At 46.3% G+C, this 14,089-nt stretch overlaps 1 protein-coding gene across 2 annotated transcripts in view; it reads right to left on the bottom strand.

Moving 5' to 3' along the window:
- The window catches only part of DDHD2 (DDHD domain containing 2), an 80,737-nt gene that overhangs the window by 65,672 nt on the left and 976 nt on the right, over window positions 1–14,089 (bottom strand). The gene's annotated exons all lie outside the window — the stretch shown is intronic.

Here is a 14,089-nt window from a genome sequence, read left to right as displayed (position 1 = left end):
GATCACCCCAGAAAAAAAGTGACAGAAAAACGCTCTGGGCAGCCTAAAAACAGTGAGCAATTGAATAGCAGAAGATCAATGATTCACAGCTGTAGATCGATCACTTCATTAAGTGTTTTTACTGAGTCTAGTGCCTAATCTCGCCCTAACAGCAGCAGCTGCATCCTCTCCCTACACTGATCAGAGCAGAGTGACGTGCGGCGCTACGTGACTCCAGCTTAAATAGAGGCTGGGTCACATGGTGCTCTGGCCAATCACAGCCATGCCAATAGTAGGCATGGCTGTGATGGCCTCTTGGGGCAAGTAGTATGACGCTTGTTGATTGGCTGCTTTGCAGCCTTTCAAAAAGCGCCAAGAAAGCGCCGAACACCGAACCCAAACCCGGACTTTTACGAAAATGTTCGGGTCCGTGTCACGGACACCCCAAAATTCGGTACGAACCTGAACTATACAGTTCGGGTTCGCGCATCCTTAATACCAAGTCAAGTTCAGCATCAGGCTGGGACAGTGGGCACACAGGCAGACTCCAGTCATCACTTGCTTCCTCCTAATTGCTGGCTAGACGGGAGGCGTTGCTACCTACCGACACAGTGAAGTGGCTCAAGCAAAGGCCTGGCTGAGCTCATTTAAAACTCCTCATGATGCTGCCTTAGTGTCCACACCAGGAGGCAGCGCATCCTAGATACAGACTAAAGTTAGATAGTGAGACACAGGTTGCCAGGGGGCCTCTTCCATATGTTGGATGAAGTAATGAACGGTGAAGCGGCCCTGCTTCACCATTACAATCAGCTGTCTGTGCATCCTATGGATGCAAAAACAGCTCAGCTGGAGGGCCCCTGTGCAGCTGAACCGGCTGCACAGGCGGTATGTCCACCCCTGGATTTCTATATGTTGCTACACGGACTTTCAATTCTGACTAACACAGAACCAGAACACATTTTATTAACATGGTTGCATCACTGAGAAACACAACAAAAGCAAAAGAGGGTTAAACTTCAATTACCTTGATTTACCCTGTATTCTCTCAGGTAGCAGTCAAAATATCTAGTATGCAGTTACTTAAGCTGTATTACTGCCTTCCACCCACCAGGGTGCTGTGTGCAGCGCTTACAGAGCCGAGGAAAGAGGAGGAGCATTGGCAAAAGACAATCTAAGCTGAGTGTGGAGTATAGCAAGGAATAACTGCCTCCACCAGGGTTAGGGGTACTAATAAACACAACAAAAGTAATCAAACACATCTGGCTAGTCAGGACTTTTGCTTTTTGCAATATCCATAATGTTTTAATAGCATAATAATGTTAATATTTTCACTTTCGGTTGGCGCTCTGACTCTCCCGTCTGGCCAATAGGGGAGCAGAAGCCTACCTGCAGCTGCCTGGGTCTCTATGAATGAAACCCAGGCTGCTGCATTGTATTTCCTATGAAGCCATAGCCTGTAATAGAGCTCCATAGGAAATATGCAATTTTCTCATATATTCCAATGCTAGTGCTATGGCAATCTAATATGGCATCATCTTATATGGCATCTAATATGGTATCATCTAAAAAAAAACAACAACAAAACAATTGCTATTATCTTACAAATAAAAGCAGCACAAATGTTAATTTCTACAGCACAAACGTAGCACTAACCACCCAGTCCAGTTTCGTGTCTTTTGGCTGTGATGGGGGGCAGGGTGACCTTTTGTGACCTTTCAATAAATGGTTAATAACTCGAAAATGAAAGGAGGTAGAATGTAGATTTAAACGGCACAAAGCAGCACAAACGTAGCACTAACCAACTTGCCCGGTTTTGTGTCTTTTGGCTGTGATGGGGGGCTCAGTGACCTTTGGTGACCTTTCAATAAATGGTTAATAACTCGAAAACGAAAGGAGGTAGAATGGAGATTTAAACGGCACAACCAGCACAACGTAGCACTAACCATCCAGCAAGTTTCATGTCTTTTTGCTGTTGTAGGGGGGCTGGTGATGTCATCATGTTGAAACAAACAGTTGCTATTATCTTTAAAATAAAAGCAGCACAAATGTTAATTTTTGCGGCACAAAACAGCACAAACGTAGCACTAAAGAAACACACTGGAATTTTTGTTTGTGCTGATTGAAGGGGGGCCAGCTTCGCTCACCTATTGAAAAAAATATATTTTTAGCTCAAAATAAGTACAATGCAATAGTAAAAACAAAAAAGTTGATACATAGCCTTTAAAAGGTAAAGGGTACAAAAAGTTACATTGTTTTTTCAATGCATGGTTTTGAATCCTTTGAATTTGCAAATTGATTGTAAAATAAAGAATTAGCACGTGTTACTTATTTTCTTATGGTCTTATTTAACACATGTAGGGGTGGCTATGGTGGTTTGGGCAATAAGAATTATAAGAATTACATATCATTATTATAACATTATATTATTATTAATAATACTATATATAACTTTTTTTTACTTATACGTGTTGTTTATTTTGTAGTTTTCCACTGTAACCAGTGCATTCATAGGTTGCTTATGGGAATGGCCCTGTAACCCTAATATTCTACTCTCACATGGCATACACACAGGGGAGAGCAAGAAGATGAGATATGGGGTGCTAATTTTGCTGCTCCTGCAACATGGGGGGCATCAAGTAGTCACTGAGGATTCTTTTCCCTAACAAAATAGTGGCTGAAAGAATTCAATATCTGGGAACAATCTGGCCACTATTATCGGGGTTGTCCCATCAAGACATCACCGAGGGGCCCTAAACGTGTCCCTCCCCATTTATGAACTAGTGGGGAGATCCACTGCAGAGACCACCCAATAGACACAGATTCACCACAACATTAAAAACCACTTGCTTAATAATGTATAGGTGTGATACGTAGTGGCATGGACTCCACATTACTTCTAAAAGTGCCCTGTCACATCTGGCACCAGAACATTAGCAGCAGATCCTTTAGGTCCACTAAGCTGTGAAGTGCGACCTTCACGATGGATTAGACTTGTTCCAGCGAACCCCACAGATGATGATCTGATTGTTCTCTGGGGAATTTGGAAACATATCATCACCTTGTTATGTCCCTCAAACCATTCGTGGGCAAGTCCAGCAGTGTGGTCGCTGCGTTATCCTGCAGAATGAGGCCACTGCCATTAATGAATACCGCTGTTATGACAGAGACATGATGCCAGGACGTAAGGTTTCCAGCAGAACGTTGTCCATATGCTCTGCTTCGTCTCGGTCAGCGTTTCTTCTTCCCATAGAGCATCCTTCTGAAATCTCTTCCTCAGGTAAGTGATGCACACGCACCCGGCCGTCCACATGATGTAAAAGAAAATGTGATACATCAGACCGACCAAATTCTTCTACTGCTCTACGTCCCCATACTGCTACTCACGGTCCCCATTGTAGGCACTTTTGCTGGTGGAGAGAGGTCATCATGGGCATGATACCCTGTGTGGTCTGACATCCTTCTATCATAGCCAGCATTTCTGCTTCAGTAGCTCCTCTGTTGGATCGGATCAGACTTCCCGCACATCAGTGAACCTTGGGTGCCCATGACTCTATGACTGGTTCACCAGTTGTCCTTCTTGGACCACATTTGGTGCTAATCACCAAATGCCGGGTACATCCCACAAGACGCTCTGACCCACCCGTCTAGACGTAACGATGTGGTCGTTGTTCCTCAGATCCTTATGCTTCTGCATTTTTCCTGCATCCAACACATCAAATTCAAGAACTGACGTTCCCTTGTCCCCTTCCTTGGCAGCAGTCACCATCACCAGATAAAAGTTACCTACGTCACCTGCCGGTGGTCTCCACCTTGATACCTGCAGCAGTTTTACAGTGAATCGCCGCGGTGCTGCAGGTGAGGCTTATAAAATAACCCGTGCTTCACCTGTAGTTGATGAGAAACTCATTTTTTAACATGACCGCTACATGGTCAATCGGCCTCAGTGTCATGGATGATTGGAGAATATAATTTGGAAACAGCCTTAGATCGCAGACTTAATGTTGTTAATTACCCTTTTTTGTAATTTTCAGAATTACAATCACTACATGGATTTTATATCTACTGTGCTATGAAAAAGTATTCAACCCCCATCTGCTCCCTTTTGCTAGGTGCTGCTACATAGCAATAGCTGTTTTGTCTGGATCATAAATGACACACAGATTGCTCCAGACAGTATGTGCACAATGTTTTTTTGCATAAGTATTCACCCCCTGCTGAACGGACTACACGTCTACAAAGGTTAAAGCACGTTTTCTATGTTCTAGCAATTGCCGGACGCGTGTGTCAGACTGAGGGTTTAATGACCTGAACTCCCAAGCTTCATACTACAAGTCCTTAAAGTGGCATTCGGGTTAGAAGATGTTATCCCCTATTCACAGGGTTACATCGGCGGGGGGATCTGACCGCTTGGGCTCCCAATGATCATGGAATGGCAGTTTGCGCATGTGCACTGTGGCTCCATTCATTTTATATGGGTTTGTGCGGGGGGCTACGGTATGAATGCAGGCCATGTGTGAACACTGCTCCATTTCCGTAGGAGACGAGGGGGCCCCCCATTCTTGTGATCGGTGGGGCCCCCAGTGATCAGAAACATATCACCAGTCCTGTGGATGAGTAATAAGTGCGATTATAGGAAAAACCCCTTTAATAAGACAAGACCTTTAAAGGGGTTGTCCTATTAAGCAATCGGGGGTAACTGATTGGCGGGAGTTCGACCACCAGGACCCCTGCCGATCACAAGAACAGGGACCCTTGCTCCATGTTTGAAAGAGAGTCCATTAAAGTCTATGGGACTGGCGGACATAGCCAAGTACAACTATCCCTGGCAGTACCAGAGCGCTAGCGCGTATGAATGACTGACGCTCCATGGACTCCTGTGCTCATGATTGAGGGGCCCCAGCGGTCAGACACTTATCCCCTATCCCAGTGGCGTAGCGTGGCCGTTGCCCCGGGCACAAGACTGCAGGGGGGCGCTGGCTGGCCACTGGCGCAAAAACACTAATGTTTTCGCTCTGCTTCTCTGCGCATAGAGTGTGTTAGGAGCGCCGGTAAACACTCTGCCCGGCCAAATGATGAATCACTAGGGCACGCACGGCTGTATGCACTGGCACTGATTTAGGCTCCGCCCACCTTCCAGACACTGTGGAGCAAGAAGAACTAAGAGAAGATGGATGCTGCTTCAGGACCGAGCACAGCCTGTGTGTGACTCAGCGTCAGCGACACCTGTGCATCCCACAACACTGACAGTGAGTGTGACACAGTCAGTGTCACAGACAGTTACTCACACAGCACACTGACCAAGCTAAGTCCCCCTGGCCTGAGGCGTATAGTCAAGATGGGCAGAGATGGCATCCTCTGGGCAGTACTGTCTCTGGTCATCCTTCACCAGCACCCTGACTGCCACCTGCGAAGCTTGGATCTCATGGCACTTCACTGCCTGTGTCACAGGCTATGCAGGTGGCAGTCAGGGTGCTGGTGAAGGATGACCAGAGACAGTACTGCCCAGAGGATGCCATCTCTGCTGTCCATATACCAGGCCTACCAGTATTACCCCTTCATATACAGCCTGCCCGCCTGGTCAGGGTGACCAGGCGGTATATGAAGGGGTAATACTGGTGGTGTTTTGGATCTGGTCAAACTGCCAGTTCGGTTGATGTACTGCTCCAAATTAGTTAATGTACGTGCACAGAGAGATCAAACTGAGACACACAACTGGGGGTCAAAACAGGATCTCTCCGTGCATGTACATTAACTAATTTGCAGCAGTACATCAACCGAACTGGCAGTTTGACCAGATCCAAAACAGTTGGCAGCCCAACGTGGGGCTCGAGGATAGGATCCCCTGATCCAGCACCCCCAGAGACCAGACGAGGAAGACCTCACTAACGGACACCGAGACTGCAGGCCCGTGATAAGAGGTAAGAAAACTGTCTCATCTTACCTCCATGTGTCCTTTGGTGTAGGACATCCATGCCTGTCTGAGGGAGGGGGTGCCGTGTCAGCTTGGGACGTCCTCGAGGGAATGAAAGTAAGAACCCCATGTATTTGATAATTACTTGATGTGCTGTAAATCCTTTTGCGTGTAAATAAGAACCACCTTGAGTATCTGTGTAGAACATTAGATATCCAAAGTCTACCTCAATTGCCTGTATCGTGGGACAGCCAGAGGCATCTGCCCGGGTCACAGAAGGGGAGGAGACGGTCAGACTTAGCCAGTGTGTCGAAAGTGTGACTCGAGAGATATCCGAGAACTGGATACAAGTACAAGTTACAAAGACTTCCAGAAAGTGAGACGAGATGGGAAACGGTGAAAGTGTCCCAAAGGGTTACTGTTCCCCTGAACAGTACGTGGCGGACAAACGAGGGAAACGATTTGTGAAATGTTTACCTAAGTTAGAAAAAGGTTATGATATTTGTAAAGGTGGTACATTGTGTAGTGACACATGGAGAATGTTGTTGAAAGATAAGAAAGAAAAGTTAATAGATGACAAAGTAGCAGACACAGTCAAAGTGTGGCTTGACTGTAGTAGGCAATTTGAACGGACAGGGGGAGAAGAAATGTTTGATGAAAGAACAGGGAGATATTATTGTAAACCTGGACTCAGGCAAGGGCTGCCACTGCCCTACAATGGCGCCGACAAAAAGGGAGGAGGATGGGTCTGCACTGTATGCGGTCAACAGAAGACCTCTTTCCGTACTACGTGCCTTGCATGTGGTGCTCCACGCCCACATTGCCACACCTCTGTAGTTCCCCAGCACGTCCCATCAGTCCCCGCTACGGCGCCATCTTTTCCCCAGCCAACGCCCATGACTGGACCCTTAATCTCCCTTGGCCCAGAACCCCCTGTCCCCCAGTAACAGTGGCAGTCCAACGATTACGGTATACCCCATGGTAAATCCAGATGGTACTTTTAGTCCTCCACCTAATCCACCAACAGCCTTAATGACTGCACCCGATAATCCTGACACCGGTGGAATAGGAGATAATGATGGCGAACCACCTCAGAACCTAACCCAAGCCCCTATGACCAGTACCCCTGGGGTAGTCAGTGGACGTTCTCCCCTGCCCAATTCCAAATCTGACGATATCTGTCATAATTGAAAGACTCAGAGAAGTCTCCAGAGAACAGACAGAGTTCTTAAGATTGGCCAATGAAACCATGGGTCTCAGAGGTCCACCTAAATATGTGTATTTTACCCCTAATCAGTTATATACCATTGTCAATCAATTGCCAGACCCAGAAACACATCCCATGCCCTTCTTTAGGAAATTGGGACAGATACATAAAACATATGGTTACACCTGGTCTGATTTACAGAGTATTGTAGAAAATAAAACAGGAGAATACTCTGCAGTTATACTTGAGAATGTTGAGAAACCCAACGGAGGATATGATGACCGCACCTCCGGTTCTGGTTGGGATTTCATGAGGCAACTGAAAACGTGGGCAAAAGCCAAGTTGGCAGATCAATCTACCACCCTGCAAGACATGACACAAGATAGGGCTGAGTCAGTTGAAAAATTTCTCCAGAGGGTAAAACAAAATTTCAGGGACATGGGTTTCAAAACCTATGAGCCAGTCCACATGAGATTGCTGGTACGCTCATTTGTAGATGGTCTAAGCCCCGACATTAACAAAGTGCTGACCACCTGTCGCCCAGAATAGAAATCGCTGGGTATTGACTCACTTGAACAAGTGGCAAAAGGGCTCGAGAATAATAACAGGAAGGTCCGTGCTGCAGTCATCGCCGTAATGACAGGGCAAGGAGGCGGAGACCGCCCCCCTTCCCGTAACTTATGGTGCAGCAGACCTGGTCACATTAAAAGAAACTGCCGCAGACGTCATCTCTGGCCCTCTAACATGCAGCGCCCACAGCAGCGTCGAGGAGGCCCCCCACTGTCAGGCCCACAGTGCTGTCTCTCAGCAAGTACAAACCCTGCTACAAAATGGCGCCTTAGTTAAAACTACGTCACCATGCAACACGCCCCTGTACCCAGTCAAAAAGAAGGGGAGAAAGGCAAACCCCCGGTATACAGGATCTACGGGCAGTCAATGAAGCCACAGTCCTAGAGACACCAGTAGTGCCCAACCCACACACGCTTTTAGCGGGCATATCTCCAAATGTATCTGTATTTACAGTGATTGACTTGGCAAATGCATTCTTTTCTGTTCCCCTACATAAGGATTTACACACGCCGGCAAACAGTGCACCTGGACTGTTATGCCCCAAGGGGCCCAGAATAGCCCCTCCTGCTTCAGCAAAGCCATGTCATCAGTCCATCAGCCCTGTCAAGCTGACAATCCGGAGGTTTCGTTACTACAGTACGTAGATGGCCTCCTCCTCTGTGCTGCTAATCCGCAAGTCTGCCTATCCATGTCTCTCTTCTGAAGTTCCTCGCAGCCTCCGGCTGCCGGGTGTCACAGTCCAAACTTCAATTGTGCCTGCCTAAGGTGGTCTTCTTAGGACACTGCACAAGGAAGCAAGCATCTCACAGATGCCAGAAAACGGGCAGTGTCTGAAATCCCCCACCCCGGACACCCCTCACCAGTTAGAGACATTCTTAGGATTAATCTCTTACTGCAGGCTGTGGATCCTAGATGCTTCAGTATTAATCCAACCTTTGTATGATTGAATACCACGCAACGTTACCTCACCTTTTCAGATGAAGATGGAGGCCTGTTAGTCCTTTGAAAAATTGAAGGTCACCATCTCATCTGCTCCGGCCTTGGGCATACCAAACTATAACCTGCCCTTCAGACTCTATGTCATGGAAAGACAATGCCATGCTACTGGAGTTCTCACCCAGACACACGGGGGCAGAAACAGACCCCTAGGATATTATTCAAAAAGACTGGACCCAGTAGCCAGGGCTGCCCCTTCCTGTGTCAGAGCTGTACATGCAGCCAGTGCCCTGCTGGACACCACTTCTGATATGGTACTAGGCCTTCCCCTCACTAGCCTGGCACCACATGACATTTCTGCCATTCTCCAACAAACACAACCTAGGCTGACTAATCAACGTCACCTACAGTTCCAAGGTAGCCTGCTCCTACCTGATAACGTCACTATTCAAAGATGTCACATCCTCAATCCTGCTGCTCTTCTCCCTCTTCCAAGGGGGGAGTATACTGAAGAATCTAAAGATTTTATTGATCTACAGGCCAAAGAGGATCTTCAAGAAGAAGAACTATGGGGTTCCTCTGACTGAATTTATGCTGAACCGGAACATGACTGCCTCACAATGATGGAGGCTGAAGTAGGGATGCCAACATCAATTCAGGACACTCCATTACTGAATCTACACTGGACTCTGTGGACGGCTCAAGGCTCACACTCGAGCTGACCCCTGAAGCCAGAGGAAATGCCCTAGCTGATCAAGCAGCAGTGAAAGAGGAAGAAGAATAGACCTCAAGTTTTGATGGCAACAGAGTCGACAACAGACCCAACACAGAAACCAAAAGAGGTCTCTTGGGACCAGCTATTCCAGTTATAGAAGCAGGCCACGCCACAAGAAAAATTGGATTGGCTGAAAGAGTCTGCCCAAGAAGAGAAGGAATCTGGACTGTCGACCCAAGGAAAGAGAGTATGTCTGCCCAAAGCTCTCTATCCTCTGATAGCTTCAATAGCTCATGGGCCCACCCACCAATCTAAGATCATCATGAAAGAACTAATTGACAAAATATGGGTGTCCCCAGGGATAACCCCTGTCCTGGTGAGGCATACTCATCTGTGCGCAGTGCAACCCGGGAAGAACTGATAACTGCCTGAATAAAGTACGTTTAAAAGCATTTTATTAAATATCGAATAAAAATTGGTTCTCCACCACATTCAAGGCTGGTGGTGCGAGTTAGAGTCTGGAATCTCGTATGAATATGTACCAGCTCTGCAAAACTCCACCCCCCTCCCCCCCCCCCCCCACAAATATCTCATGGAAGAGTATAGGGGCTGAAAAAAAAAGCTGTACTACTACACTATGTGACTCCAATGTAGATTGGAGCAAAAGGTACAACCACTGGTGGTATGATTTGAATGGACCCCCACCCCCACTCAGTTAGCAGCTCAATGTTGGTTTATTAAACTACTACTGAAAATAACAAGGCGCTCTGTATTGCTCAAAGCGTTTCTCTGCCGCAATTGCGCGATATTTCCTCAGGAGCAACGGCAACCTAATAGAGGGCACTGTTCAGGTTCAAGTTCATCACTCATTGGTGAGTGTGCAGTAAACATGTGTTTTATTAAACAGGAAAAAGATCAAAACAAAAAATGCTGCACGCCTCTGATGGTGTGCGTGCAGCAAGGTAGAGAGCAATAGCGGCAGAGAAACGCGTTGAGCAATACAGAGCGCCTTGTTATGTTCAGTAGTTGTTTAATAAACCAACATTGAGCCGCTAACTGAGTGGGGGTGGGGGTCCATTTAAATCATACCACCAGTGGTTGCACCTTTTACTCCAATCTACATTGGAGTCACATAGTGTAGTAGTACAGACCCAGTATAGTGGCCTGGACTCCCATCACGCCACTTTATGTGTGGGCTTTTTTTCAGCCCCTATACTCTTTACTGAGATATTTGTGGGGGAGAGGGGGGGGGGGGGGGGAGTTTTGCAGAGCTGGTACATACTCTAACTCGCACCACCAGCCTGATTTCCGAAATCAGACAGCCACAACAACTGCTAAAAAACTAATGCAGGAAACTGTAGGTTTGGAGTACCTGAGGTCATTGAGAGTACTCAGGGACCAGCATTCACTGCTAGCTTAACCCAAGAAGTCTAGAAGATGGTAGAGTCACACTTAGCCTATCACACGCCCTGAAGACCCCAAAGTAGCGGTAAAGTCGAAAGACTGAACGGGGTACTGAAGTCCAAGAAGCTGAAGATGACTAGTGCGCCAGGGCTCAGTTGGGCACAATGCCTGCCAGTAGCACTATTTTCAGTTAGACACACCCCTAGGCCTCCACACAAACTATCTCCATATTAGATTTTGTTTGGGACAGGGCCTAGGATGGGGCAGTACTTCCCACAGCAATTTCAAATGCATTATGAATCTGTGGCAAAATATGTGATTGCCCTGAATAAACAATTGTCTAACATACATGCACAAGGTCTCTATTCCATTCAAGATCCAGACTCCCTTGAAGGGACCCACTCGTCGAAACCAGGAGAGTGGGTGGTGGTCAAGAAACACGTCAGAGGCACCCTTGAACCAAGATACGAGGTTCCATACCAAGTTCTGCTGACCACGCCAACTTCTGGAAGAAGATAAGAGTTCCAACAACTACAGAACCTTCCTCACCATTATACTCATCTTCCTCCTGATGCAACTGGCATACACTTATGTGGACACACAGTAGGTGTCCATCACTCAGGAGCAGAAGATTACCACTTTCTGGTTTAATTCCTCTAACACCCATATAGTTACTTTCTCCTTTGATTATTGTCCCGCACCCGCCTGGCAATGTAACCTGTACAGAAACACACCTAGATCAAGGGCTATCTACACAGGTATTACACTCATATTGGGGATCAAATTGCGATTGGTGGGGGCAGTTGGGTGGAAAACAGGTCCCAACTGGGGGTACAGACCACAATCCGCATTAGATAAGAAAGACAAAAATTGAAAGTCCCTCCTCATCAGGATGACTCTGCTTAAGGCAGGCTCTTGCTCGGAAAACGGTAAGACGGGATCTGACATGGGTCTACTACTTACTATTAAAAATCCCTTTAAACCAAATCTAACCCAGATCACAGCAACAGATTTAAGGCCACTGTATCCTGGTGTACTAGATTCTTGGAAAGGCATATGGTACTGAGGCAAAAGACGAAGATTGCACAATTACCTGCAGATCTTGATGCCAAAGTAAATAGCGTTGGAGGGGTAGTCTTATATGGCGAGTATAGCCCAAACCCTATATTTTAAATGTAAAAGTTGGGGGGGTTGTCTTATACGCCGGAAAATACGGTATATATAATACCCCTCTGTATTATTAGTATATATAATGCCACGCAGTATTATTAGTATATATAATGACCCCTCTGTATTATCAGTATATATAATGGCCCCCTCTGCATTATTAGTGTATATAATGGCCCCTCTGTATTATTAGTATATATAATGGCCCCCTGTGTATAATGATAGTAGAGGATGATAGTAAAGTGAGGAATCTAAAAATGTTTTCTGTGAAACTCTGCAGAGAAGCGGCTGAAAGAAGGTGTCATCGTGGTCTCATCTCAGAATGAAGACGTTGAGGAAAGTCTACATCCCAGGAGATGTCACTGGATGGATGAGGTATGTGGTGCTGTATTATACTGTATCTAATAATATCCATCCACATACAGTCCTGATCAAAAGTTTAAGACCACTTGAAAAATGGCAAAAATACTATTTAGCCTGGCTGGATCTCAACAAGCTTCCAAGTAGAGCTTCAACATGCAACAAGAAGAAATGGGAGTGAGACAAAACATTTTTTGAGCATTCAATTTAATAAAAACAACAAATAAACTGAAACAGGCTGTTTTTCAGCTGATCAAAAGTTTAGGACCACACCTCCAAAGAACCTCTAAACCCCCCCAAAACAGAAATCCAACTTCCAAACATGAACTCAGCAATGAGTAGCTCCGCGGTTATTGTTTATCGCTTCCAAAATTCGTTTCGGCATGCTTGATGCAAGCATTTCCATGAGGTGAGTGGGAACATTTCTCCAAGTGGTGAACACGGCCGCACGAAGGCCATCTACTGTCTGGAACTGTTGTCCATTTTTGTAAACTTCCCTTGCCATCCATTCCCAAAGGTTCTCAATTGTATTTAGATCAGGGGAACACGCAGGATGGGCCAAAAGAGTTATGTTATTCTCCTGGAAGAAGTCCCTTGTCCTGCGGGCATTGTGTACTGTAGCGTTGTCCTGTTGAAAAACCCAGTCGTTACCACACAGAAGAGGGTCATGAGGAATGCTCTCTGCAACATCTGGACATAGCCAGCGGCCGTTTGACGCCCCTGCACGTCCTGAAGCTCCATTGTTCCACTGAAGGAAAAAGCACCCCAGACCATTATGGTGCCCCCTCCACTGTGGCGCGTTGTAAACATCTCAGGTGGGATCTGCTTGTCATGCCAGTAACGTTGGTTACATTTTTTCTCATCAGAGAATAAAACTTTCTTCCACCTTTGAATGTCCCATGTTTGGTGCTCTCTCTTGCAAAGTCCAAACGAGCAGTTCTGTTCTGTGGTGTTTAAGGAGACGAGGTCTTTGAAGACGTTTTTTGTTTTTGAAGCCCTTCAGTCTCAGAAGCTGTCTGAGGGTTAGGGAGCTGCAGTCAGCACCAGTAAGGGCCTTAATTTGGGTCAAGGATCATCCAGTGTCTTGACGGACAGCCAATTGGATCCTCCGGCTCAGTGCTGATGACATTTTTTTGGGTCTTCCACTTGACTTTTTGGCTCCATAACCCTCAGGATCATTAAAGAAATTCCAAATGACTGTCTTACTGCGTCCCACCTCAGCAGCGATGGCGCGCTGTGAGAGACCCTGCTTATGCAGTTCAACAACCCGACCACGTTCAAAAAGGGAGAGTTTTTTTGCCTTTGCCATCACAACGTGTGACTACCTGACAGAGAATGACAATGAATCCACATCTTTGCACAGATTTGGCCTTTTAAAGGCATGTGGTACTAAACTTTTGATCAGCTGAAAAACGGCCTATTTCAGTTTATTCGTTGTTTTCATTAAATTGAATGCTCAAAAAATGTTTTGTCTCACTCCCATTTCTTCTTGTTGCATGCTGAAGCTCTACTTGGAACCTTGTTAAGATCCAGCCATGCTAAATCGGATTTTTTGCCATTTTTCAAGTGGTCTTAAACTTTTGATCAGGACTGTATCTGTTTCACGGTAGGGTTGGGGGGTGGATTAAGAATATGACCCACATTGCCGCATCCTGGCCCCAGACCTCAGGTCACACTGTACGTGTTCTGAATTCTGGGGCCTCACACCCATCTACTACATTATCTGTACTCAAGAGAGTTATCACTGTGTTATCTGTGGTGTTACATAGGACTGCAGGTGACATCCACTACATTATCTGTACTCGGAGAGCTATCACTGTGTTATCTGTGGTGTTACATA

The sequence above is a fragment of the Bufo gargarizans genome, chromosome 2 (genome assembly GCF_014858855.1).
Source record: "Bufo gargarizans isolate SCDJY-AF-19 chromosome 2, ASM1485885v1, whole genome shotgun sequence".
Classification (NCBI taxonomy): domain Eukaryota; kingdom Metazoa; phylum Chordata; class Amphibia; order Anura; family Bufonidae; genus Bufo; species Bufo gargarizans.
The sequence above is the reverse complement of the archived record's forward strand: the minus strand, read 5'-3'. Positions and strand labels throughout refer to the sequence as shown.